We start from the raw sequence: 27417 nt of genomic DNA on the forward strand, positions 1-27417 counted from the left end.
AACACATTACGTACAATACCTACCGTGAAACCTCTTTAACAAGAGAATATGTAACAACCTCGTGCCACCTTTTAATGCATAACGAAATAAAACATTTTCTGTAAACTGTATCTACATAATCATTGCTATTTATTATTATTCTTGCTTATTGTAAATCTGTTTATCTTGCCTTGGGTTTTTGTGGAAAGGTCAGCTTCCTGCCTCTCCTGCACAACGGTTTGTTCACTTTGAATTCATCTATAGTTGAGTATATGTAGGTAAAAGTGTATGTTTTATATGTGGATTTCCTTGTGTACAAGTGAAATCTTTTTTTCTCTTTCTAAAATGAAAAGTATATATATATTTATTATAATAACAGCTAGGGCTGCAACTAACAATTACTTTCTTGATTATAATGGTGAAAAATGGTGATCACAGTTTCCCACAGCCCAAGGTGACGTTTTCACAACAGCCCACAACTCAAAGATATTCAGTTTATTGACCTAGAAGACTAAAGAAACTAGAGGAAGCTGAAATAAGAGAATTTGGACATGTGTTTCTTTAAAAAATGACTCAAAACAATTAATCGATTATCAAAATAGTTGCTATTTAATTTAATAGTTTGGAACTAACAGGTTAATCAACTAACTGTTGCAGCTCTGATAACAGCTGAAACAAAGGTACCAAAGGCTCCTGTTTACAAAGCAGCATGTTAAACCTGATGATCTTTTGCAATCAGCTCCCAAAGTATAGCTGTATTGACACTAATATAAGCACTTAACAAGAACACACTCTTGCCTGCTTTAATATATGAAGAGGCAGCGGCAGTGTGCTGCGTAAACTGAAAACAGTGCAGACCATTAGTGTGACCACTTGTTGAAAGCCTACAGGAACATATAGATGTATAGCAGGCAGGCAGCTTTTTGTGGAATAACAAATGAAAAGTGCCCTTTTGGGGGTAATTGTGTCTTGCCTAACTGCCTGAATACATGGGAAAGCTTTCGTCAAAGACTTTGCAAAAAAAAAAAAGGGGAGAAAAACTTCCAGGAAAATGCATCTCCCATCAGAGGATTCTTGAACCGAGAGCTATTGGCTTCTCATAAAGACTTTTCTGTTCCCATCTTCAGGTGCATAAAAGCCCATCTTTTCCCACCCCACATCAATCTATCACAACAATTGAACAAACAGCAGCCATTTCTACTGGGAGAGAAACATTACTATTAGCCTCTACTGAATTGAACGCTTCAAGCGCACGCACACACACACACACACACACACGCACACACATACATACATACACGGACAGACAGAGAGGGAAACAAAGTGAGACTGGGGGGAAAGCAGGAGAGATCTGCACAAAAGACAAACTCTACAGTTTTTTGGAGCACTGATTGCAACTCTTTCTACTCGCATTGGTTTTGATGGCTTCTTTACCTGCTTCTCCCAGAGGCGACTTCTTTCCGAGTTACAGTAGGCACGACACAGAGGAGCACAAGAACAGGAGAAGAAATTGACAAAAGAAGAGCAGGTATTCCATGTTACAGCAGGGAGATGTTGGCGTACCAGAACTAAATTAAATGCCGGTTGGCACGGTTTTCAAAATGTTACTAAATGCACTGAGGATTTCAATGAGGGTGGGCAGATGGAAGGGGAAGTGACTAACACACACACTGTATCTATTCCTCTCTCTCTCTTTCTCACACACACACACACACACACACAGAAGGAAATACATTGTCGCACAAGTGTTCAAGCGAAGCACAGAGAAACGGCTCGGTGCATTGCTTTGAGGAAATTACACGCACTCCTTCTGTTTCTAACACACACACACACACACAAGCATATCCTTGCGTGTATATCATGATGATCCCTGCCACAAGGGAGAGGCTCTGAATAAGACAAGGGTAATAGGAGGAGGAGAGGACGCCAAGATTACTAAACAGCTAAAGCAAAGGCCTTAAGCCGGCGCAGTCAACTCCAACCTTCTCCTGACTGTTTGGAGGGCCTCCAGTGAGACGTCATTTCATGTTATGATAGACGATAGAGGCGCACTTTTCCTGGTGAAATCCCCAAAAGAGATTAAATATCATAATGACTTTTGTGTTACTGTCATCTTCGGCTAATTACCCGGAATTACATCATGATAGGGCTCTATGATCTGCAAAAGAAGCAAAAGGCTGCCAGTCATCTATCAAAACACTTTCAGCATGGGATACTTTGAGGAATTACCTTTCAGTGGCCAGTATAAACAGGAAGACTTTTGGAGGGATTATGGTGCGTTAGTTAAATATCATCTGGGTAGTATCAGAGTCTGGGCTAACATCTAAACATGGCACTCGCATTCATCAAGGCCACAATAACAAGGTCAGGTTCACATAATCGCCAATCATGTGTGTGTAAATAGCTGCAGAAAGCACACAGGGTGCATCATAAGGCAGGACTGGAGCTGAATCTATTGTGCTATATCTTTCCGAATCATGCATTCACTGCTTTTTACACTAAACAAGTGAGTAAGAACATGATTTCTCTGACATGTCACTCCCTTTGTCTAATTCTCTCCAAGTGTCGCTCTGCACTTCATATTTTAATGGGCTAAAACATAATAAAGGTGATTAAATCTCTGCTCTCTGCGCATCAACATGTTGTGTTTGCTTCACTGTCGACTAGGAGAGAGCGTGCGCAGCACCAGCAACAGCCGCAACCTTCTATCACCTCTTTTCATCTCCTCCACCTCCCTTCCCCCTTCCGCTCTGCCAGCCTCCAAGCTACAGAGTAATGGAACTCCCTACACAGAAACAAGATACGGTGTATAAATGGGATGCAGAGGGAGAGAAGCTATTTCTTCCTACTGAAAGTTATGGGCCAGGTATAGCAAAACTACAGTTGTGGCAAACACAGCCCCTCGTTCAGTGGTAAGAGTAATCACCCCAAACAAGGAGCAGGGGAGGGAAACAAATAGTGCAGCTAAAGAAAAGGTGAGTTCAGTTGTGGAGAGCTGGGTAAAAAAAAAGGGGGGGAAGGACGATGGGGATAGTGGTTTACAGGAGAAAGTGTGTCAGTGACCCTTTTCTATCTGATGTTGTTAGTCACTCATTGATTTATAACAAGTAGCTGAAATTTATACCAACTAATGCATGGTAGGAGATAAAAGGATTAAAAGTACAACCAGCTGTCTTCCTGTTCCTGCACTATACATGTTAGGCTTGTTGTTTTTGTGTTTTTTTAACAGAAAAAAAAAGCATATTGATTTAAAACAATTTTCACTGACGTTTTATGTCAACATGCATTCAAAAGTTGCTCATCACAGTTTACAGTAAAACAAGTGTCATCCTTCTTTTAATAATAACATGACAATTTTGATTTGAGGCATAATTTCTCTAATTAAGTAAAAAAAACAAAACACACAGCAAAAAAAGTGACTTTTTAAACTACAGTAATGGTTGCATTGCAAATGTTTTTTGGTATAAGCTATGTATCTCAGTGACCTCCATTAATGGCAAAATATTTTAAATGTCACTGCTTTCAAATGTAGCATTATCATCACTAATCCCACTCCAGGAAAAATAATACTAAAACTGCGTACACAGCACGTTTCAATGTTTAGGCTGCTGTGTTTGGTGCACACAAGCTATTTAGCTGACTCCATCACTGATTACCTGTTTTTTTAATCAAATGTTTTATCTAATTTACTCTATTGATATATCCACTTTCTCTCATTCTGCCACACCAACATTTTCAGTTATTGATTTCCTATATGTCCCAGAATGACTTTCAAAAATTCCCTGGGTAATAAACCTGTTTCATCTGTGATCCTCATAGTCCAATCACAAAGCCTCATGCTACACCGCGTTACAATCTATGTGGGTTTTTTTTACAGAAAGTGTTATCTGTGACTCTTTTCAAGTTTAATAATAGTAGATAAAATGCATTTACTGTGAAACGTTCTTGTGAATTACCTTTAGACATTTAGTATCGCCTAAATGAATTGAATGTGCGAATGTCAGAAGATCTGAGAGTGAGGGGGCTGGAATCCGGTGCCTGATATGTTATGGTGTGTTTTGTCAGTGTGCCATAGCAGGCAGAAGCGATCAGAATGGCATGACAGAGGGAAATGCCTAAGACAGGCCTGGATAAACATGCTGAGGCAAGATACTGACACCCACACTCTGTTTCTCTCTTGCTTGTACACACTGTCTCGTCCGTCTTCTCTACTTTTCAATTTTCCCCCTTAATCCCCCTTATTACTGACATTACCACCGGTGTTTACTACAAAAGTCTGGCCACTTGTGATTTTAAAACACAGAAAAAAGCAATCTAAACACTCGCAACAAATTTTTTAACTTGAGACGGACACTAAATCTCATAGTATTCAGATATGGCATGCATGTATACGAGTTCGCGTTCCTGCTTGACAGTTTGTATACAGAATTAGGAGGTAAAGTGAGTTTAACTGACAGTCTGTTGAGATAAACGGTAACGAGGAGAGGTTTGCAGAGAGCAGGGTGGTCATAACACATGCAATCAGTTTTGACAGGGCAGGGATGTGGTTAATCTTTCCATGCCTCTATCACCACTCTATCTCAGTGGGTACTGTGATGTGCATGCTTGGAAATACCGGCGACTGACCCAGATAGTGAATACAGCCATTCTTTCCCCCAACAGCATCTCACGACTTTCCCTCCTTTGGATTCCATTTAAGTTCCAGACTCCCTTTAACAAAAACTGGACTGTACACTGTCAGTCAAAAAAAAAATGGCATCAGGGCTGATTCTTTTGCTACAGGCCATGTTTACCACTTTTCCTTTCCTTATTGCAACTAGCCCAATCTCTTCTCTGGATGCTCTTCTTGTCAGACATACAGTATTGTGCATAAATGCAGCGTGTCTCTCCATCATGCTCCCAAATATAACATAAAGTGCGCACTATCCCTTAACAACCCCGCTGAAAGGAGCTTGGTCTGAGAGTAATATCTTCTGACTGCTTGGCACAAAATATGTTTCAGGAGAGTAGGAAATCGCTGCACGTTTGTATAAAAATGCTTATTTTTTCAGAGGGAAGAAAAGTACTGGTGTATCTTCTCAGTAGGGAAGCTCTGACAGGTTTCTGTTAGGCACAAAACAGCGGGAGAGAAGAAAAAGGGGTTTTGCGTGTGTGCATGTAAAAACCTGTATGCACTATATGCACTTTAAGCTCCGCATGAATCTATGTTGGAATCTCAAAAAAGAAAAAATCCATCGTTCTCCTTGAAACTCGGCTAACATTTGTTAGATTTTTGATTGAAAACAACAAGCCTGACAGACTACTGGTAGCACCGATTCCTCATTTTGCCCCTCAGGTTCAGAAATCTCCTTAACATATCTCTGCTGGACTTGATTCCTCAGTCACGGAACAATGCCTCTTGGCATTCTGGGATGCAGCAGAGGCTCACACAGCCCAAATGAACAGTTATATGAAAACACTTTTACGATTGATCAGCGCCTGAGGCAAAACTCCCATTCAAGATTTTCCTCTCAGCAGTAATGTTTCAGGAGACAGACTCCAACCTAAGTATAACCATGGAAGAAAACAAATATCTTCTGGAACAGTGGTTCTCAAATTTGTTTGGGTACTGGACCCCTTGTATAATTTGAGAGGTCCTGAGAACCCCTTGCCACCATGTGGAAAAAAAACCCCCAAAACAATTTGACATAAAACAGAAATTGCATTAGGCTCATTGAAGGGAAAACCTACATTACTTTATTGGAACACCTTGCAAGTCAAGAGTTTTCCACAAAAGAGGCCTGCCTCTAATACAAACCTGCTACCTTCTGCAGCTGAGGTAAACAAAGGCCCCGGTCACTATTTGAGGAAACGCGGTGTGTCTGTAAAGGCCATAGAATCTTTTTAAAATACACATTTTATTATTTCCTGAAACTTCTAAGCATTGCCCACCTGTTTGCTTGCTGTTTGAGTTTACTTTACACTTTGATATTATCTCCTTGACTTGGCAACACAACACAGAAGTATCCAGTATAGGCTTAGAGGTCTGGTGATATAAGGAGGTGCAGTACAGTACATTATGTGCAGCACAGGGAGCAGGAACAATTCTCCCCTACATCTTAACATGAACTCCTTGTTTTGTTTACAACTCTATAGTTGATTTTATGTATGGAGGGTGTCCAAGTATACACTCTAGACTGCAACTTCTGATTTGGGGCTTCACCAGCAGCCCGAGACTATGACCAGAAGGCATGCAGGAGACACGGAAAGCACAGATGGGTCTTGTAGCAGAAGCCCGGGTTTCACAGGCCTGAGCCAGGGGAGGGAGTAATCCATCAGGCCAAGGCACACTGTTGCCTAGGGGGGCCAGTCACTGATCCTATAAGACTGATTGGGCCTCTGTGGGGGGCCAGACCCCCTGACTAGACTGACATCAGTGTCTGGCTTGCTCCACTGAGGTTTGATCTGAACTGGACTGAGCCAAAGCAGTGACCTGCTTCCGTTTGGATACTGTGGAGGGAGCTATCTAGATCACAGATAATATTCTGCAAAAACATGTTGTATGAAGTCAGGAAAAAAAAATGCTGCCTAAACTTTAGATCCATATTTACAATCTTAAATAAAACAAATTCCAAAAACAAATATCAAAATAGGTCATCCTTCTTCAATAAAGAATTAATATCCCCTGTCCATATATTTAGCCTAATGTCAACTGTGGAACTGATATAACTCTATTACTATAATTACATGGCACTGTTGTTAATACAATGTAAAACTTTTGATGAAGTGATAAGAATCTAATTACTTTATCCTACACTCATCTGAGTTGAAGAGGTCAGAGACGGCATCAGCCAGACGAGCGGATGGAACCTGCAGGAGCCAAGGCAAGCCGCATGATTGACAGGTGAATGAGTAGACAGAGAGATAGTTAGACAAATGGAAGCTAAGATATAGTTTGACAGACAGATGGGAACGTAAATGGATGGTTTGGCAGCATGATAAGGTAAATAGGCTGATGAATCACCAAACAGATGTGGGAGGAGGAAGGAAGAAAATAAAAGAGAAGAAAAGAAAAGAATGCCCGCCTGCAGACAACAAAAGATAGGAAGCCAGATAGCCTGATAAACACAGATGGATTGTGTTGATACACAGAGAGGTGGGGCAAGATCGATAGATTGTTTTATTCTATTTGCTTGGCAAACTGGAGATTTGATGTGGCTGGTATCAAGGCGATCTGTTTCTGACGACGCCAGGCGTGACTGTTACAGATGGCGAGATAGCGACACATCTCAATCTTTGGCTAGCTTCAGTGCAGCCTGTCTTAGCTGTAGTGCTAGCACCACTTTCAGCAGTGTCACCACTTCTGAGTGTCATCAAAAAGACTGTGTTTAATATATCATCTCCTATAAATCCATATCCCCCACACAGGATCTCACATCTCAAGCGTGGGTCTAAATTAGTGAGCACGAATCACAATTAAGGTTGCCATGGGGTTGGCGAGGAGCCGCGGCACGGAAGGAGCAAGGACTAGATGTCTCAAAATGGAGAAAGGCTAGGATTCTTTGCTTCTACTCAGATTTGAGCAAAACAAAATGGATGCCCTGACAACCCGACGCCTCATTACTGCTGCTTGCGTTTATCATGTCAAAATGGAAGACAAGGGTATGTGAAGTTTAGAGGAAAGGGCTCTCCTAGTTAGAAAGGTGGCTTCTCTCTGTGGCTGCTTGAGGGACATGGAGGTGCACTGCAACAGCCTTGATGAGTGTTGCAGGGCTTATAATAGACAGGAAAGGCCCAGAAAGCATGCCCTTTAGAGGTGCAGCATCTCTCACTGTCTGACAGCTTACAGGGCCTAGGCTCCACAATGACACCTTCACAGTGCGCTCAAGATGACACACAAACACGCACGCTCACAGGTGCATAATGCTCAGACACATATTTCTCCGAAACACAAATAAGTTTGGCAGCACATGCGCAGAATTATGCACGTGCACACACACACACTCACGGACACGCATGCACACACTAATCCATTTGCAATGTGGAGATAATACATGACAAGTGGAATCTCGGCATCATGCTGACAGTATTAATACTTATAGAACAAGCTGGGCTATAAAAACATCCTGCATTCACTCCAAGAAGGGGGTTATGGAAACAAACATTTGTTTGTGCCATGTTAAGGAAGCAGTACAACTCCCTCACTGTGAACAAAAAAAAATAGCTAAAGCCCCATCTCTAGGAGTAGTGTTGGATTTCTGTCAAAACCAGATAGCAGGTAAAGAAAATATATAACCACAGGGTTGTTCTATGACCAAGAGTTTGCAATATGTGCATCGATCCAAGTGTACAAGGAAGGGGATCAGCACTGTCCACCGCAGCTCGAGTCTTTTTCATATTATTATTTTTCTTATTATTGTTACACCCCATGGTAGCAGAAACAATCAATGAGTCGATCAACAGAAAATGTATTCCTAACAACTTTGAGAGCTGAATCATTTAAGTCATAGGTTGAGCAAAAATGACAAACATTTGTTTATTCCAGCTCCCTCAAATGTGCTGATTTGATGCTTTTATTTGTTTTACATAATTGCATATTGAATTTCTGGACTGTTTCACTATTTCCTGACATTTTATATATCAAAAAATTAATCAGTTAATTGAAAATTAATAATGAGAGTAATTGTTAGTTGCAGCCCTTCTATATTATGTTGTAGAATAATCATCTGGTAAATGTAAACGTTCATTGTAAGTACGTTCATTCAAACACCTACAAAGATTCACATTTTTGAGTGAAGTATTGCTATTTGCAATTATAACACACACGGTCCTTAAATAATCTTCTCACAGTAAATCCATCAGATTAAGGTTTAGAAGTTAGAGATATAGTTTAGATAGTTTACCATGAAGTTCCTGTTTTGTCACAGACAGTCTGGTTCAATAGAGAATTTTCTCCTTAAAATCTGCAACTGGTTAGACAGCTTCTACAAGTTTTCCAGCAATAATCCAAGCCGCCATCCAATCTCAGGATTCTCTAGGACCACTGAAGCCTTACCCAAGTTAATAAAACATGGTGTTGTGTGTTATTTATTTATTAATCCCCTTTTTGATGTGTCCCAGAGCGCACGGAGAGTGGTGGTGGAGATCATAGAAGGCCCTGCAAGCGAGCAGCGTTACGCTTTTCCTCCATGCCATCACCATCAGACCCATTTGGCCATGTGAAGATGCTCCCTTCTGTTCGCATGGGGGGGTACAGGGTGGGTGTGCTTCCAGAACGACTTTTCACTTTCTCTTTTAATATAAATCATTCATACTGAGAGATGCTCCCTCATGTACACAAAACACCACAACCCTTCCTGTGATGGGCTACACTTTGCTACCTTCATGTTTTTGCTTGTGCATCGCCTGTGTGGCTGTCAACGTGAGTTTTGGTGTACAAGAGTTAAAGTAGAGGTGGTAGACGCAGAACATACATAGACATACTGTCTAAAAAAAAGCAGCTGAAATGCAACTTCTCTCAACCTTTACATCACATCATTTAAACTTCACCATAGCTTGCTGAAAAAACCTCCATAATTGTCCATTTATTTCAGTATTTTGTGGTTATTCTCACAGGAAATTAATTAAAATTCTATAGCTGTACAGAGGTAAAAAAAAAGCTTTGATAGAATGAAAGCAATTTATTCACCTTTAAAAACAAGGTTGTATATGCTGTGCCATAAACTCAATTGCAGTCATGTGCTAGAGTAAAAAGAAATTCATCTATCTAACTACATCTGACAGTTACTGTCTATTAGAGCTCTACGGTGTTCACAACTTGAATGGATCATGTGAGTGTGTTTCTGCAAGTGTGATTTCGTGGATATATACATTATGTGCTTACACCTATGTGTGTTTGAGCATGTGTGCTCACATCCCAGCAAGGTTGTAGGTTTTTTTTTTTTTTTTAACCGCCTGCAGGTTGACTACACATACCCACAGACCAAACATCTCAAGCGACAATGGATTCTGTGTGAATGAAAAATTAATCTGTCGCCTTCACTTATTCATCAAGGAGGAAGATTTTTCTGCAGGGATGCCCTCCAGAGATGTGGCGCTCACATGCCATGCGGCCTGCCGCCACTTTACCCACAAGGTTTTCAATAAAACAAGCAAACAACACAATTCCAACACCTATAAATAAGTGAACGTTCCTGAATAAAGTGCTGTACACAGAGCCCCTCACTGAGGCCACTCATCACACTTTAATGGGGCCTGTGCTGGGCAAAGTTATTTCTCTCCTCTCTCCCTTGCTCCTTCTTTCTATCTTCCTCTATCTTTGAACAGAATGAGGGAGCAAAGTCAATGAAGGCAGTTGAAACAGGAGAAGCGGAGGTGCATTCAGATCATCATCATGCCATCACCTGGCTCAACACTGGTTAAGATACAGCACTATCTGTTTCATGATTTATGAGGCTATCAGCATGCCGCTTTCCACCCCTCTCTCCCTCCTTCTTTCTCTCATCTCTTTCAAGCACCCACAAGAAAACACAAACACTTACATGCAAGCGCACACACAAACTCCTTGAGTTTCCTTCCCAGTTATTTTCCCTCTTTCTGGAGACAGGTTGTTCACAGCAGTTTGAACATTCAGAGTGGTGGCTCGCCAGATGCTTGGGCGTCTGTCAACGTGGTGCTATTGTTAGTTAGTTTTTGATGAGATTTACATGGCAAAAAAGCCATCAAATAAGATATACTACTGAGAATACGAGAGGGGATCACACCTAATCCGCACACCTGCGTCTTGGCAGTGCTAAGTCTCTTTTCCATCCAGACTGACACACACGCACACGGATACATGCAACCACCCGCCCACCCCCACGCAATCAAGACTGCAAACTTAGAGCGAAAATCTGGGAGTTACACAGCAGCTTGAGTCTGATTTAGATGTGGGTTTTCCCGGGGCTCAAAGGCTCACAATTACCATACTTGTTGAAAAACTAACACACATAGAGCACATGAGTTAAATATATTGAGCATGCACACACATAGCAGCATTACACTCGCTAAGATCTTTTCTATCTTGTCTTATGGTCCTTTTCCATAACGTGAACTAAATATTTTCAAAAACTGGGAAATTGTGCTTGTATTTCAACTGAAGGAAACATCTAGTTGTGGTTCTTGTTGTTGTGAAAAATTACATGCCAAATAAAGAGGTTACTTTAGGTTCTACTAGCTAATATGCCTGTTCGGAAGTTTGAACAACTGACATGAATGCACTGAACAAACTTTTAGCTTCAGATTTCCTTCTTTTTTTGGGACTATTTGGCTGCAAAGACCTATTATGCCTTTTCTCTCCCTGACTGATGTGCACGCACACGCACACACACACACACGCACGCACACACACACACACAAACACACAGACAAACTGCATTTCAAACTTGTGCTGATTAGAAAAGAACTGGGTCACTTGTGCCCTGGCTAGTGGCACTTTCTACTGTGGCCCGATAAGCCCCTTGGTTACCCAGAATCCCTTGGCATCCGTGTCAGATCCAGGGCCTGCGGCAACACACCTGTGTCCACACTTCTTCACTGGGATCAATTAGCATTAAAGTTTCAGAGCTGCTCTCCTACAGTGTGGACAGTGTACACTGGAGGGATACAGCTTGAGAACAGCAACAGAAAGAGACTGACAGAGACGTGAAGAGATAGATAGATGTGTAGACACACATAGCAGTCAGATGACCACACACACACACACACAATCATTCCTCCGGCCCTTAATCCTAAAGAAGCTATATTTGTAGTCTGTCTTTTGTCTTTTTTAATGTGAAGACCAACAAAAAAAATGACAATTTACAAAAAATATAATCACTGAAAAGTTCTAAGACTAATAAATGAAGAAAGTACAAAAACTAACACACAAACCCCATACTACACACACACACACACACACACACACACACAATACAATACACATAATATTCTGCCCAGGCTAACACGAGAATGCTTTACATATTCGGCTGTATTTTACGACTGTGACTATAGACCATTTTGCACCACTGTATCTTGTGATTTTTTACTCCGCTCACAATCTGACAACAGAACTTGTTTTTCTGTAACAGTTTTTATAATATCAACATCTTTTTGGCAGATTTCCAATTCCTTCAAACACAACTGGACTCTAAAGGGGTCATCTGTTCAAACTTGCAGCATATATCTTTAAAATTCTGTCTTATCCACCCACAGGTTAGTGTTGTTTTTTTAACCTTTACTTTTTCAGAATGTGGCTGTAGACATGTTTTATATGAGTGTCTATCCTCCCAGTGAAGCAACAGAACATGCCAGAGCTCCCATTTCCCATTTCTTCCCATTTTCCACGAAGCATCACATAGTTAGTCACCAGCAAACAGATCAACAACAAGTAGTCAACAAGTAGGTGGTAGCATTTGTTTTGAAGAGACTGTACAATCCTGGGGCTTTCACCCTGGGGGAGCTTTCCCACCACTGTGTGTCAGTTTACAGTGAGCATGGATGTGTTTGTCTGTGTGTTCAGGCCGGTGTGTATGTGTGTGTGTGAGTGCCACAGAGGAAAAAGAGCACTGAGGGCAGCTGTACCTGCGCTGCCTCGTGGTTGTCTCTTGACAGTGCCCTTCACATCACAGCAAGGGCCTGGACATTGGATCTGACAGAAGTGACCTCTGTGCCACATCACCCTCACAAGACACACAAACACATGCCTGCACACAAACAGACGTGCCCAGCACAGACAGACAGATAACACACACGCACACGCACACGCACACACACACACACCTGGCAACTCACTGGCGTTTATGAAGACACGACACTGACTCAGACAGAACCACGGTGGCACACATGAGGAAAAAAAAATACATATGATATACATACAGTGGCATACAGATTCATTCAAACACATTCATATGATGAACAACCACAAACTGCACACTGCACTACCCCCTCTGGGCTGCTTGGCACCCAGCCCCCTTGTCAGACGGCTATCAATAGGGATTCCAGCAGAGCAACTGCTAGACAGCATGGGTAAACAAAGAGGGGATGAAAAAGGAGCCTGAATCAAAGGCAGAGTGGGGACCCTGTTATTCTCCCTGAGCAGGAAATCATTTGCTGGCAATTTATGACTCATTTTAAGCGTTTTGTGTGTGTGTGTGTGTGTGTGTGTGTATGTGTGGGTGGGTGGGTGTGTGGGTTGGGGGGGGCGGGGGGGTGTTTGACACATATGTAGGGATGTGGAAGTGGGATGAAGGGAGCTGGGTTTGGTGGTAAACTTTGCCTTATATATTTAAAATGTCAAGCCATTTGTTCTTTACAATGCTGCTATTTCTGGAGAATTGTTGGCTAATCAGAATTTGTGTTGCATGTGTCAAACAGAAAACAGTAATTGATGGTATTCAGTACAGCACAATTCAGCGTGATTGATAGGGAGTGGAGGAAGTACTGAGACTTGCATTTTTTATCCCTCTGTAAATAAACAATGCGCAGCGCTTGTGGTGTGGAATTCAGTGGAATGATTATTTCATTTGGCATCTCTTTCCTAAACTCTTCAATCAATACTGTACTAACATAGCCACCTTTTTCAACTGATTAGCCTTATCTTAATCCCCATAAACACAATGTCATTACAAGTAAATCCATTTCCTCAGCAGTCTTTCCACCAGAGACGTATTTACCTGGCCTCCCCTAGGCCTAATTGAAATTAAGTTAGGTGACCTTTGGGGTGCCTATAGGTGCCTGCTTGTTCCACTAGCCCCGTACCGTATTTCATTTGCAAGAACCTCATAAATCAGCTTGTTGAACTGGTCCGTGATGATGGTCTCGACCTTTCTCATGACATTTCCAAATGGCCACATCCTCTACCTAGGATCATGGCACCATGAAAGGCACTCAACCATGGTATATGAAGATGAGAATGAGTCCACTACACCAAGCACAGGGGAACAAATAAACCACTGGCATTGGGAAATGGCACTGACTATCAAAAGTGCTGTTCTGTGTGCACGGCTTCGAAAGAGACAGTTTCTCGCTGAAAACACTGCACATTCCAAACACATTGAGAGTATGTGAAGAATGCCTCTGACTCTGAGAATACTCAGTCAAACACATTTACAATACACTCTTGAGCAATGTGAAGAAATGCTTTAGATTTTCTAAGGACACTATCTACAATACGTAGGTTGAAAGAAAAAAAAAAGCCTTATCACTGAGGCCAGGTGGGTTTACATGTTATTCAGTAAAGCTCCCTTTGAAGAAGATCCTCATTGCAGAGTATCTATGCAGTTCTAAAGTGGCAACAGCATAAACTCAGTTCCCATTCTGTGTTTCTGTGCATGTACTATGTATAGTCTGCTGAGGCAATTCTGTATGTGTGTGTGTGTGTGTGTGTGTGTTTGTGTGTACTGCAGGGAGAGAAGTAAAGGTCCACTTGTGACAAGCCTAGTGGGAATAGCAACATCTGGTGGACCGGCTGCTCCTCTGGTTAACATGCTCCTCCTCAGTGGCCCCCGACGACACACACCCTGGTAGCGCATGCACACACATGCACAGGTACATGCAGATCCATACACATGCATATGGACAACAACAAAGTCAGGTGCATGTACATATGCACGCATGTGTGCAAAACACACACAAGCACAGTTTTCCCACCATAGTTATTCTTGTCATATACTTTTAAAGTAAATCCACATTCTGTTCATCTTGTGTAAATAATGGGCCGTCGTGTCAACAGACTCTGCATCATTATTACACTGGAGTGAGGTATAAATAGAAAGCCTATCATTCATGGATTGATGCTAAAGAGCAACTATGTCCAATTTGCACCAGATGCTCTTCTGAGCCGAGTTAAGCTTGCATTATTGCTGATGGAAAATGTCATGTTACTGGCAAGGTGAACCCTCTCCACTCCAACCCCTGTTCTTGATGTAGCTTTGTATGGATTTGTGCTGGCTCACTCTCATATCCATCCTGTAATTGACTAAATAAAGAGCTGCACCTTATTTTTATTTTTTTTTATCATTCTCACTCTCACTTTCACACTCAGACGTGTGTTTTTAAACTCATAACTCTGCTCATGTTCAGTGAAATGTCATTCGTGCTGCATTGGATGGAATTTGGCATCAATTAACAGTTCCTTCACCTTTGTTAACTAAGTAATTTTATAGGCAGAGGTCACATTACCGCTGTGTGTGTAGTCGTGTAACGGAAGACGACAGGACGAGTGGGTCACTACTCTTTCATGAAAGGTTGAGTTATTTGATAGAAGTGGCAGCAGTCTTAGTGGAATGATTGCTCACTGCCTCCAGGGCTGGCATTTGGTGCCCTAGGTGAGATTTTGGACTAATAACTCCAACCGCCCTTCACTTCCTTCCTCCTCCTCTACACACACACACACACACACACACACACACACACACACTTGTCCTATGCCTCTGAGGACCAAACATGTATTTTTGAGTCAAATCCTCTAAACCTAACCACTACCCAAGAAATAACCTGAATATACTTTGATCAAAAAAAAAACCAACTCCCCATTTTCCTCTACTCCTAATACCATCATGAGCATATTTGGGCCTCCCAAAGATAGTAAGAGTACGTGGACACACACACACCCTCACACACCTGATCTCCAGCTTTTCTGCAAGCGGCAGCCAGGTCTCACTGGAGAAATACTCGGAGGGGGGTGTTGTGTGTGGCGGAAAGAGACTACACTTCCTGAATGACCCTGCCAGCCTGAGGAACACTCAGCTGGTCTCCTGCCAGGGCCTCAGCACCCTTCCTTCACCAATCTATGTAATGACCATGCTAATGATGGTAAAGCAGCCGGTACTTCAGAGAGCAGTAATTTAGACACCGCTAATGCTATTGCCAGTGCAGTTGTTCTATGGCAATGATATCAGCCACTCAAGCAACCAGTGGTTTCTTTGTGGAGACATGACAGAAGTAGATAATTAGACAAAGAACATGTGCACACACACTTTCACTAACTCAAATGGAAAAAAAAGAAGAAGAGAGAACTTTGAATCCAAACAGAAAACACCACTCCAGACCTATTGTAAGTGCTGTTTCTCATGGTTGAGAAAAAGAGTTTATTGATTTTCCTTTTCAGAAAAATAATACTGAAAGGAACATAAATAAAAGCAAGAAAACTAGAGAATGTTATGGATAAGAGGAGGGTTGGTGAAAGGCATCAAGGAAGAGAAAAAATTGGCAAACATGAAAAGGCTTTTTAATGTTATTGGGAAACAGTGGTGAATAGAGAGTCTGAACTCTTGGAATGAGGGGCTATTTTTACACCCAGTGCTCATATGAGAATGTGTGGAGTGATGAACCTGTTGGATATGCATCGATTTGCCCAATATTGAACAACACAAGTAGCATCTAAGTACTTTGAGCACCAACCCCCTGTAGCTGACCATCACACACACCCTAGACCCAAATTGATGAATCTCACCAGGTTTCCCTGTGCTTATCCATCTGCTGTCAATCATTTCCACCTGCGAGTAGAAGTTTGTTTGTGTGCATATGTGCAATTTTGTGTGTAAAGCTGCACTGGAACAAATAAAAGACACGAGACAGCATGATCTAATAGTGTGGAAGGAGAACACATGGACATACAGTGATTAACAATGATGCAAAAAACACTGGTCTAATGTAAAAGCCTGGTTCCAGCTTCTGAGTCACCATCAGACTTTTCCAACCTCTTTAGAAATTCACAAGTCTGGTGTTGCCCTCGTCCATTGTTGAATCAGACAGGCATGTTCCTTAATAAATATCTCCCTGAACCTTTTATTTGTCTTCAGTTAATTAAATACAACCTTCTCTTTTATTTTCTTTGATAAGTGGCAACGGTGTAACGTTAATTACAATATTGACCACTGAGGTGTCCTGATCCAGGAAAATAATAGAGTTGGTGGAGGAAACTCTATTATGCGCTGTGAAAACCATCACCTCAATCTCGTCTATTACTTTCTTATATCAAGACATCTTGTCGTGCTTTATCGCTTATTTAAACGGGTAATATATTCTCAAATGAGACTAGCTCTTTTCACGCAAATACATGAGCATCTTTACTGATTAAATATATAAACCATGGATGCATCAGAGTGAACAACTTAGACACACAGTGAGGTAAACCAAAGTTGTCCAAGTAGCTGCAGCTAATTTGATTGGGATACATTTTGACAGAAAATCAACTTTTAATGAACAGCCGTGTGGTGGGAGAAATTAGCCATTACCCTACAGAGCTGGCATAAAATGTTTATAAATGACAATGATGTTGGCACAGACTGTGAGGGAAGTCGAGAGCTTGGGGAACATACTGACGTTTAGTCTGTCAGAGAACAGGACGCAGATTTTAACCTCATCTAGGGAGGTAGAGAGAAAGAAAAGAGAGGGAAGGGGAGAGGGTGATAGAGGAAGAAAAAGGAGGAGAAGCACGAAGGGGGCACATGAGAGATCGCAGTTATCGTGTGCATGAGAGAGGGAGACAGTGAACGACAGGGCGAGAGAATCTAAAAGGCATGGCGTCTGTTGGCTGGCAGGATGGACGGAGGGAGAGAGGGAAGTGTGCGACAGCAGAGCGTGACAAGTGCGGCAGAACAAACCGGTGGTGACTCATGGGCTCCTTCATTCACCACTGTGATCAGATCAAGCAGGACAGCCCACCATATGGGATGGCACAACGTATTCATCCAATCACTTGGACTACATACAGGACCAGAGGAGGAGAGGGGATGGTGTGTGTCTGTCTGTGTGCATGTGGGGGAGAAGGTGCCTGAAGGTTTCTTGGAGATGACAGTAAAGCAAAGAGGAAGTAAGGAGTGCAAGGTTCCAACAAGGAATGTAATTAATCTACTAAAAGCTAAACACTTTTGGAGACATTTTAAAAAAAGCCGTAACTGTCACAGGGAACAAGACATTTCATTATGAAACATGAAGCACTACATGGTTTCTTTGTTTGGAATTACAAAAATTGATCAGTTAATTGAACAAATGCAAGTGTTCCCCCTTTGTGGCTCTCCTATGATGATCCTGTTAACAGCTAAATTATATCCCATTTACGTCAAAACCAAACAAATTCTGACTGCAACTTACTATAAAAAAACCATGAATACAACACAATTAAAAGGGGAATTCTTAGATACTAAAATTAGCTGTTGTCTCCCCATACTCTCAGATTATGTTATCCTCTTAAAGAAAAGAAAAAAACCAAAACAAAACATAACCTCTGACTCTGTCATCCATATGACATATTGAAAAGAGTCAAAGACATTAAAAAAATAAATAAATAAAGGCTTCTGAGCATATAACGTTGTGATAATCACTCCTGTCTTTATCCGGGCCAGATTAAGGCTAAGCTCTGAGAGGTGAAGGGCCTGGCGAATTGAGCCCCAACACACCAAGCACAGGAATAGAAACAGACATAATCTAACCAAAGCCAGATATTTTTGTGAAGAAAAGAATGTTTCTACCCGGTTGGCAAGAGGCATCGTAAAACCTTTTATAAGGTACCTAAACTACACTGCGCTTCACTGAAAGCAGAACCAATTTGCTTAACCCCACAACATGCAGGGGCCCGCCGATAAAAGTGTCTGTCCTATGCTGTGCCTGGCAAAGATATTGTTATCCACTTTGTTCCTTAGCCACCTTACCAGCTTACTCAATTTTTGCAAGACAGATAGCAATCGTCGTGGGGCAATTTAGGGATTAGACTGGAGGTGTACTGTAATCACATGCATTTGGGGTAGCAAGATAGTCTCTTGGGATATAGGAAGGCAAGGCTGTCTAAGATCTACCTTTTGTCTTTTGTCTAAAACAAGGGTTCTTAGAAATTCTCAGGCACACACCCAAATTAAGAATTTGGTTTTTCATAGTACCTGCATACTGAGCCAGCACAATTCTGTAAAAAAAAAAAATCAGACTGGGACTGACTATACTGTATGGCAAAATGTAAAATTTGAGAGCAGGAAGCGGCATTAAAAACAACCAACTTCCCTTTTAGGTTGTGCTGATTTTATGATTATGCATCTTAGTAACAATCCTAAAGCCAAGAAGAAAACACATTACCATCCTCATTTGGAGTATAATGGCAACATATTCTCTCATAGGGACATGCAGTGTGGACATGTACCAATCATATCATGTCACTCATTAATAGCATCTGTTATGTGAAACTGTAACTGAAACACTGCATTACACTCATACCCATGGCGTACAGTAAACCGCCAAATCTAATCTGTGGTTATTCTCTATAAAATACTTCAGAATTAGTATGTCATGAAATTCTGTGGGAAAGTCAGAGGGTAGCATTAGCTAAAGTAAAGAAACACATTACACATCCCAAGAGGTTAGTCACAGTGTTATCACATTGTCAGTGAGTCTTATTCACAGCCAATCCGTCTGCCTTCCTGTTCCCTCAGCCCTCTGCCACAGGCTCTCCTCTATTCTTAGATCCTGCACTCCAAATGATCTACTTTTCACTTTTTTTAGTCCCTGTATTACAGGCAATTCAGTTTGGCAGGTACAACACTGCACTTCAAAGAGGATGTGCGTATTGAACACTTGTATGTAATAACATGTTGTATCTTGTCATTGTTGCTCACATTCAGCTGTCTAACAGTCTTCAACCAACTATGTAGCTCAAAAAAAAAAAAAAAAAACCTTTATAGCATTTTCTACTGGGAAATGTGTGATCTGGTGTTTCTCAATTTTGCCAGTTTTAGTGATAGTTACATATCATAAAATACAAACTGCATATAAATATTATATATTAATTAAGCAGTATGATGTGTTTTTGGTAGACGAGGAGACCATCCAGAATGTGTTTACTATGGCTGCTGCTTAATAAAAGATGATAAGCTGCTCACACTGTACCACTCAAGTATATGTACAGCTGCTGGCCTTGTTGGAGAGCAACACAAAACTGTTACAACTACGTTGTGGTACTAAAATAAGAAAGTTGGTAGCATGAGTGACTGTCATCAGGCTAGAGCTCCATCTCAAGGCTAAAGAGACATTAACAGTTCCTATATCTGACCACTGCCTGAAGGCCCCCACTCTACACATTGTGCCTGTTGCCCTATCTGGGGCAGCAATATTTGATGAGGTCTGACAGTAGTAAAAGACTGTCTGCATCAAAAAAAAAAAAGAAAAAAAAAGAAAATGGTCACATTCTGACTCTAGATAATAGATGTTGCCATTCTAAGCCAATAATAGTGTCTATAATGAAATCAGTGGAGCAGAAAAGAGGCGCTCTTTCATTTCCTTATGCAGGGCCGTGCATTTTGTACATCCCATTATTCATCAGGTCCTGGCTGCTGATAACTGTCCCATTTGCATCTGAATCAAGAATGCCTTATAACCTTCCCCCCCAAAACACCACCCTCATGCAAATGAAGTGACCTAAAAAGAGCAGGTACTGTATTTAGTTAATGTGAGCAACTGTGACCTACTCTGGGATCTGTGTTAATTTGGTACCAGGATGAAATCTACAGTACAAAATCACATAGATAGTATCAGGATACTTGTATGTATCACACATCTGGATGCAATGTGGTTGTGGACCACGAGAATATTCTTTGATAAAAGTTGTTTCTTTATTTCTTTACTCTTAAAGCAGGAGATTTTCCTCAAGATGTCTGAATCCTTACTGTATCTCGTGCTGCCCTTTTTTCCTCCTGACATGCCCTACTTCCATGAACAAAAGAACGGACAAGAGTACATCATAGAAAACAGTGAATAATCTTGGTCTTGCTTTTCAGAGAATGCTTGACTCACTCTGAGGTTCAAAGGCATGAGTCTTCCCTATTTAAAATCTCTGCTGCAAGTCAGGAACATACTGTGTGATATTTGTGATCAATCATAACCGCAGAAAAAAAAAAAATTGCACTGGCTCGAAATAATAAAAAAGATGCTATCCATAAAGTGGCGATCTGTTGAGGGATGAACTCCTCAGAGAAATGTCTAGCTGTGCCAGACAGACTGGTCAAAACCCCCAGTAGACGGAGAGATTAATGGAGTGCGCCTTCATATAAAGTAGTCATTTTAAACCCAAGATGAAGCTGGGTGCAATCCTCAGCTGTCTCAACAGCAGAGTAAGGCAGCATATGGCAAGATATGTGTAACATGTTGAATGACAGCTGCATTTCTTCAGTGTCTTAACATACGTTCTATTGCATATAATTCAACAATACTGTAAAACCTGCTTTATAAACATTTATAAATGTCTGTCTCATACATGTAACCAACACAAACACACTTCGGAATGCCAGAGGGCAAATGGTTAGAAAAGGGTAGTGGGGGTCTTTTGTGCACTCTGAGTTTAGGTCTTGGCCATAATAAGCTGGCACTGCAGAGGTGAGCTGCATTGACAATGATGTATGGGGGAAACACAAGCCATTGCTGTTATGAATTGCTTGGCTCTGGTGCGGACAATGCTTACACATACACACGCACGCACAGATACACACAAACAGACACACAGAAACTCACAAGCAAGTGCATAGAAACAGACACACACACACACGCACAATCAAAAGGCAGTGGCAGAGCCAATAGTATCTTCCTCTCTTCCAGACAAATTCAATTTTCATCCAGGACATATGTAAGCTGATTAAAACAGCCAACAAAGACTGGAGAAATATGTCACATCCTTCAGGACTGGACACAATATTGAGTGCTGCTTTGGCAATGGGATGCTTACTCTCCTTCTCTGTCCCTCTCTGTCTAAGTCTCCGCTCTTCTCTCTCATGATCTTTCTTCATTGCCTGACGCCATCATACATCCTTTTCTCTATCATTTCCTTTTCCTTTCTTCAGTCCATGGCTTTCTCTCCTACACGCCCGCTCTTGAAAAGGGAAATGTATTACTCATAAAAGCATGTTTTGAGTTCTCTACATATGTAAAAGCATGTTTCTTCCTTCAGCATACATGTCAATCCTTGAACTAGGTATTAATTGAAGTGGCTACATAAATGAAAAATGTGTAGTAATTATTTCATTTAATTATTTAATGATTTCAAGCCACATACCATCTGGATATCAGGAGAAACTAAAAATATAAATCCTCTTAGTGAAAGGACAAGCTTGTTTACAGTATACCCACCCTGCAGTTGTAAAATAACAAAGAAAGGAAGTGGTGGCAGGTTTGTCTTCCACCTTGCACTTGTGGCTAGGGGTGGAGCCGCAACAGTCAAAAGTGTGTCAGGCAGACACACACATGCCCATGCACTGGGGGCGTCACAATGTCTGTTTAGCCACTGCAAAATAATGTCATATCACCAGAAGATGTGTGAAGAACACATCTGAATTATGAATGGAGGGAGGTTAATTATGGATGGAAGGAGGGCAGAAGTAATGCCTTAGACATTTCCCGGAAACACATGGTTGGATACATGGCTACGGACCCGCTGCGCACTCCTTGGCAAGTAACAAGTCAGAGAGACTCCTTAATTAGCCAGTCGACACCGATAATGGTGGGTCTTTGTTGCATGTGGATGTGTTCAACTTCATTTCTGTTAAAGAATACTCTTCAAATGAGTGCATAAGATGAATGTGCTTAACTCAAGTTGACACGGAAAACTGTGCTCTTGTCGACAATAAAGCAGCAAAATGATTATATGAAAAGCAATTATAACCAGCGCTCATCCTTATAGGTTGATGCGGAAAGTGATAGTCAAGACAGACATAAAAGAAATCCATAAAAAAAGGAGAATAAGGCATTGAAGTTGAGTTCTTTCAAAACTATTTTTGAGGAAAATATACCGCTTTCATTATCTTTGTTTTTAAATGTACTTATCAGCAGATGACACACAAATATTTGACAGGTTTAATATGTTTCCTCTTCACAGATCCAAAGTTATAAGTATTATCTGTTTGATACAATCGACTGTCTGCATTTTTGTGGACCGATGATTCCTTTGCAATAGAGCCGCACCTGGAGCTCTGAAGAATTGTAATGGGCTGTCAACCACAAAGAAAAGCAATACCCTCCAAAAAAGGGGGTCAAAGATTTGGTTTGATAGGAAGGAGTTGGGAGGATGCAGACTGCGTTGGAGGGTGAATGAAAGAGAAGCAAAAGGATCAGGGTGGAACTAACAAGGGGCGTGCCTTGAGCTGCATGGGAAAAAAAAAAAAAAAAAGACAAGGCCATTGGGAAAGAATGATGTTCCAGACACCCATGGAGCCTTGTTTTGGGGGCTTGTGACCCCTGGAGGTTTTGTGGAGTTGTAGGAGGATTAGTCAAATAGCCCTACTGCTTTTGTGTCACAATCATGACAACTCACCCTGTGCAGTGTGCAGTCATAATTGAACTTTTACCGAAAACAGCAGATTCCACTCAGTCACCCACCAGCTAAAGGAACCATCTATTCAACAACCCTCCTCTGCTTCAAAAATAGGGTAATAACTGAATCATGTGCACATCAGTTAGTCACAGAAAAGTTTTGTCTTAAATCTACCATACTATTGTTTGGCAGCAAAATGTAATTTCAAAGGAATGTTTCACAACTTTTTTTTTGATATGAACAGTGTTGTTACACTAAGCTTACTCACTATCTCTCTTTCCAGCCATATCTCCAACTCTGTCACCTCTGCTGTTCTACAGATCAAACCATGAGTCTAGATATACAAGACTGCAGTTTTTTTTTATACACAGAGATTACTACAGCTGAGTAGACATAATACCCCAAGTTCATGCTTATTCATTCGGTGGGTAATCTGCAAATGACTGATTTCCAGCCTCAGTATGAATATAGCTCCAGTAGTACAAGTAACTAATACGAACAAAGCAGTAAAACATCTCTTTGGATCAAGGTTGAAGAACATAAAGACGAGAGGAAGAAAAAAGTGAGCTGGTTCTGAAATTGTCAGATCTACAGGAAGCAGCGTAGTGCCGCACAAGACCCTGCTGACGTTTGCCTGTTGCAGTCCTCAGCAGTGAGGGCCTTGGGACATCCACATGGCCCATTCACCAAGCTCTACTGAAACATTCAAAGCTTTGCTTCCAAAGGGCCAAACTTTTGTTCCTTCACAAAAGGCCTGACTAGAGGTTCTCCCATAGATGGGAGCCCCGTTCAAAATCAGATTATTTCCAGTGAAATCCTCCTTTCTCCACCTGCCAGTTAACTATGTCAGTGCCATTGTGTCTTCCCTGAAAAAGCTCCCCATTTTGGCATAATGGAGGCTGGATGTGTATTATTGCTTTTACTGCCATTTATTCTAGAAGGAAAGAGGCACACCCCACCCCCACACTCCTTCCTCCTTTCCTTATATTTTTTCTTTGAAGAAAAATCTGGGCCACATGCCCCAGAGGAACGCAAAGTGCTTTAATTCATTCGCACCTTTTCTCTCTGACTGCCATCTCCAAGGCCTCTCTTTATACCCAGAAGTGATTTGTTCAGGCTGGACCATCAAAGCAATTATGGTAGCGGCCTGCTTCCCTATTATGAGGAGAGATGACTGACAACAGAGGGACGGTGCGGAGGTGGAAGGGCACTTGGCTTCAATTTATTTGATCTGAAAACAATTTTTCATTCATTGGCATCCACTCAAGTAACAAAACACAAACAAACTGGTCAGATTATCTCCTTGAGATTTTTGGACTAAAAACATCTTATCAAATTCTACATATAACATATTTTAATTACCTTTCTCACCTTCCTGGGCAAAGCGATTGAGGGCCACGGTTAGGTGATGCAGGACGGAGAATGCCAGCAATGTAACAGAATACTGAGGGCATGGCAGGCAGTGATGTGTAGCAATTAATGTAATGGACATGGGAGAGAGCACAATCCTTGCACTAATGAGAATGTCTTATATTACAGTGCAAATGCACAGGGTCGCCAAGACTCCTATCATTACTGGGCTATAGGAAGATGGCTCACCACAAAAGGGGATACTCCATAAATGGATAATGCGGGCGGAGAGAGCAGAGTACGGCGCCACTGAGCCAATGTTCCATCCAAGAGTAATAATTCTGCCTGGAGTGACACAGGGTCATAGGGATGGATGGAGACAGGATGTGAGGAAAAATAAAGCATCTAAAGAAAACAGGGCATTAAGGTTGAAAAGGAGAAAACTGAGGAATGGGGCAAAGTAAGATGATAAGGAATAAATTGACATAATAGAAGAGTAAAGAGGTGGAGGTGCGGGTGAGAAACAATAAAAAGGGAAGAGAAAAAGGGAGAGAATGAGCAAGTAAGGGGAGTAATATACAAAGGAAGGGGATGAGTGAAAGGAAGAGGACGAAAAAGAGATGAGAGCTCATAGTGTACAGGCAGCGATAAAGCAATATGACACATTGGCTAATCAGTCTGCTGTCTTTCTCTTTCACAAGCTGTCATCTCGGCCATCAAGCCATCAAGACCTTGTGCCTCTCCCTCCCTCATTGACTGATTCCCCTGTTCAATTATTCAAGGTTTATAAGCAGGAACCATCTATTCAGCTAGCAGCAGATCCAGTAAAATAATGAAAGGGCTGCTTCTTCAGCCATATTGACTGTCATAAAACTTTTACAATTGGCAAAGAAAAATCAATTTCTCAGACAGACTGTTGCCACCATCGTAAACATATTAATGGCGGCATCAGGAGTGAAGAAAGAGTCCTACCATGTTGGAGACTTTAATATTGCAGACCATAAATGATTTTACATGCTCTCTCACTAATCATAATGTATGATGGTTGCATATTTACTGTGATGGAATGCTATATTTAGCCAACACACAATGTTATATATGTGTTGACATATGTGTTGTATGTGTGAGTTTGCATGCATATTCAGCTATGCTACAGCTGGAATCTGTATGGAATGAAATTCAAGCGACATATCTGTGGCTTTGCTTTCATGCTGACCTCACTGTCTCCTTAAAAAATAACCTGTGTGAGTCACGCTGTGACACAGAAATCAGGTCAACCGCTGGCCTGCCAAGGAACGCTAAGCTTCAGTAAACATTCCCTAATAAACGGCACACACAATCACACCAAAAACAACATGAACAGATGAGGCACAAAAAAAGGATCAAACGTATGGACACACACCCGGACACACACTCCTTCCCTCACTTGTCGGAAATCTTAAGGAACATCACAGCTCCTATCTGCCATAATCCGCCCTGGGGCAACAGTGACCTGGGCCACTGGAAGAAACTCATCTAGAGTGGAAGCGAAAAAAAAAAAAAAATAGTTGAGGTAATGCAGTGTGCAGCCTCATCCTTTACTTGGCTGGCAATGCCTTCAGGGTGGAGATGTTACAAACTCAGCATCCTCCACTGGCTTTCCACTAATGCATGACCCCCATACAGTTCAGCTACTTCTCAGACCCTCATCCTGCCGCCATAACCTGGTCAGTTTATATACAGTACAACTGCACCCATAGACACAGAAACACACATATATAGAATACAGTGCACATACAAAGCACACACACATATACAGTATCTTTGCATATATACGAGCATACAATCGCCTCAGACATACTTATGCATGTGCATGCCACATTCACATAAACACACACAATCACAAATCTCTACCCTTTACCATATATCCGTTTAATCCTCATCCAGTGGAGGCAGCGGGTCTGTACTGTGGCAAACTGTCTATTTTTAAACTTGACATATTAGTCATCTCTTAGAGGAGTAACATTGTAAGTTATGGAATTCATGAATACCAAGCTGTTGTGTTTTCTTCTTGTTTATTTCCCCCTACTTCTTGGCGCAGTGTAACTGTTTGGATGAATTCAAATAAACTCACAGATGTAGTTGGGTCGGATTCCTATCTTCACAAGAGCACAGATGCCAATCAGCTCCTGCTAAAGAGGGAGCATGGTAGCGCTTCACACCATTTTGGGCATGTGGAAAAAAATTTGTGAGTTGCAACTGATTTGTTTGCTCTTCAGCCCGTGAAAACAGGGATATAGGCTAGTTGCTCTAAGATTAACAAGTGCACAGACAAAAATACAGTCTTTATTTCTCTGTCTCTTTCATCACCTTCTAATAATTGTACCCAAAGTAAGATATGTTCTCACAGTCTCAAATCAGATAACTGATCCCCTTTTTAAAGAAGCTCCCCAGCTGTTTAATTACCCATAACCCACCATTACTAGTCATTATCACTTTTAGATGAGCTGCTAAATTTCCATTTATGTTAGCCACAGCTGACTGAAGATTTACCCTTTAAAAAGTTAATCAAAATCAGGGAATAAGGCAATGGTGAACAAACAATGTATGAAATTTCTAGAAATTCCATAATAACATCATGTAGACAGGGAAGTGATATCTTGAAAAGCACAGCAATAATCCTTCTGCAGTTTTCAACTTGGCATACTCTGTACTACTACAAGAGTGGACCAAAGGTCCTCTGGCAGACCTCTGGCTAGAGATATTGGCTTCCAAAGCTAATGACCTCAAATTGTACACTTGTGGGTAATTAAGCATCGCTGCTCCCT

At 41.4% G+C, this 27417-nt stretch overlaps 1 protein-coding gene and 1 long non-coding RNA gene across 9 annotated transcripts in view; one reads left to right on the top strand and one right to left on the bottom strand.

Annotated features, from left to right (window-relative positions):
* The window catches only part of LOC137189699 (uncharacterized), a 183989-nt gene that overhangs the window by 145048 nt on the left and 11524 nt on the right, over positions 1–27417 (top strand). Inside the window, exon 2 of one of the 2 annotated variants that reach the window (XR_010929707.1) lies at positions 14382–14975. This is a non-coding gene — a long non-coding RNA (uncharacterized lncRNA). Of the gene's footprint in view, positions 1–14381; positions 14976–27417 lie in introns of those variants that run through there. The other variant, XR_010929709.1, reaches the window with a different exon arrangement.
* The window catches only part of diaph2 (diaphanous-related formin 2), a 381473-nt gene that overhangs the window by 6386 nt on the left and 347670 nt on the right, over positions 1–27417 (bottom strand). The gene's annotated exons all lie outside the window — the stretch shown is intronic.

The sequence above is a fragment of the Thunnus thynnus genome, chromosome 9 (genome assembly GCF_963924715.1).
Source record: "Thunnus thynnus chromosome 9, fThuThy2.1, whole genome shotgun sequence".
Taxonomy (NCBI): Eukaryota; Metazoa; Chordata; class Actinopteri; order Scombriformes; family Scombridae; genus Thunnus; species Thunnus thynnus.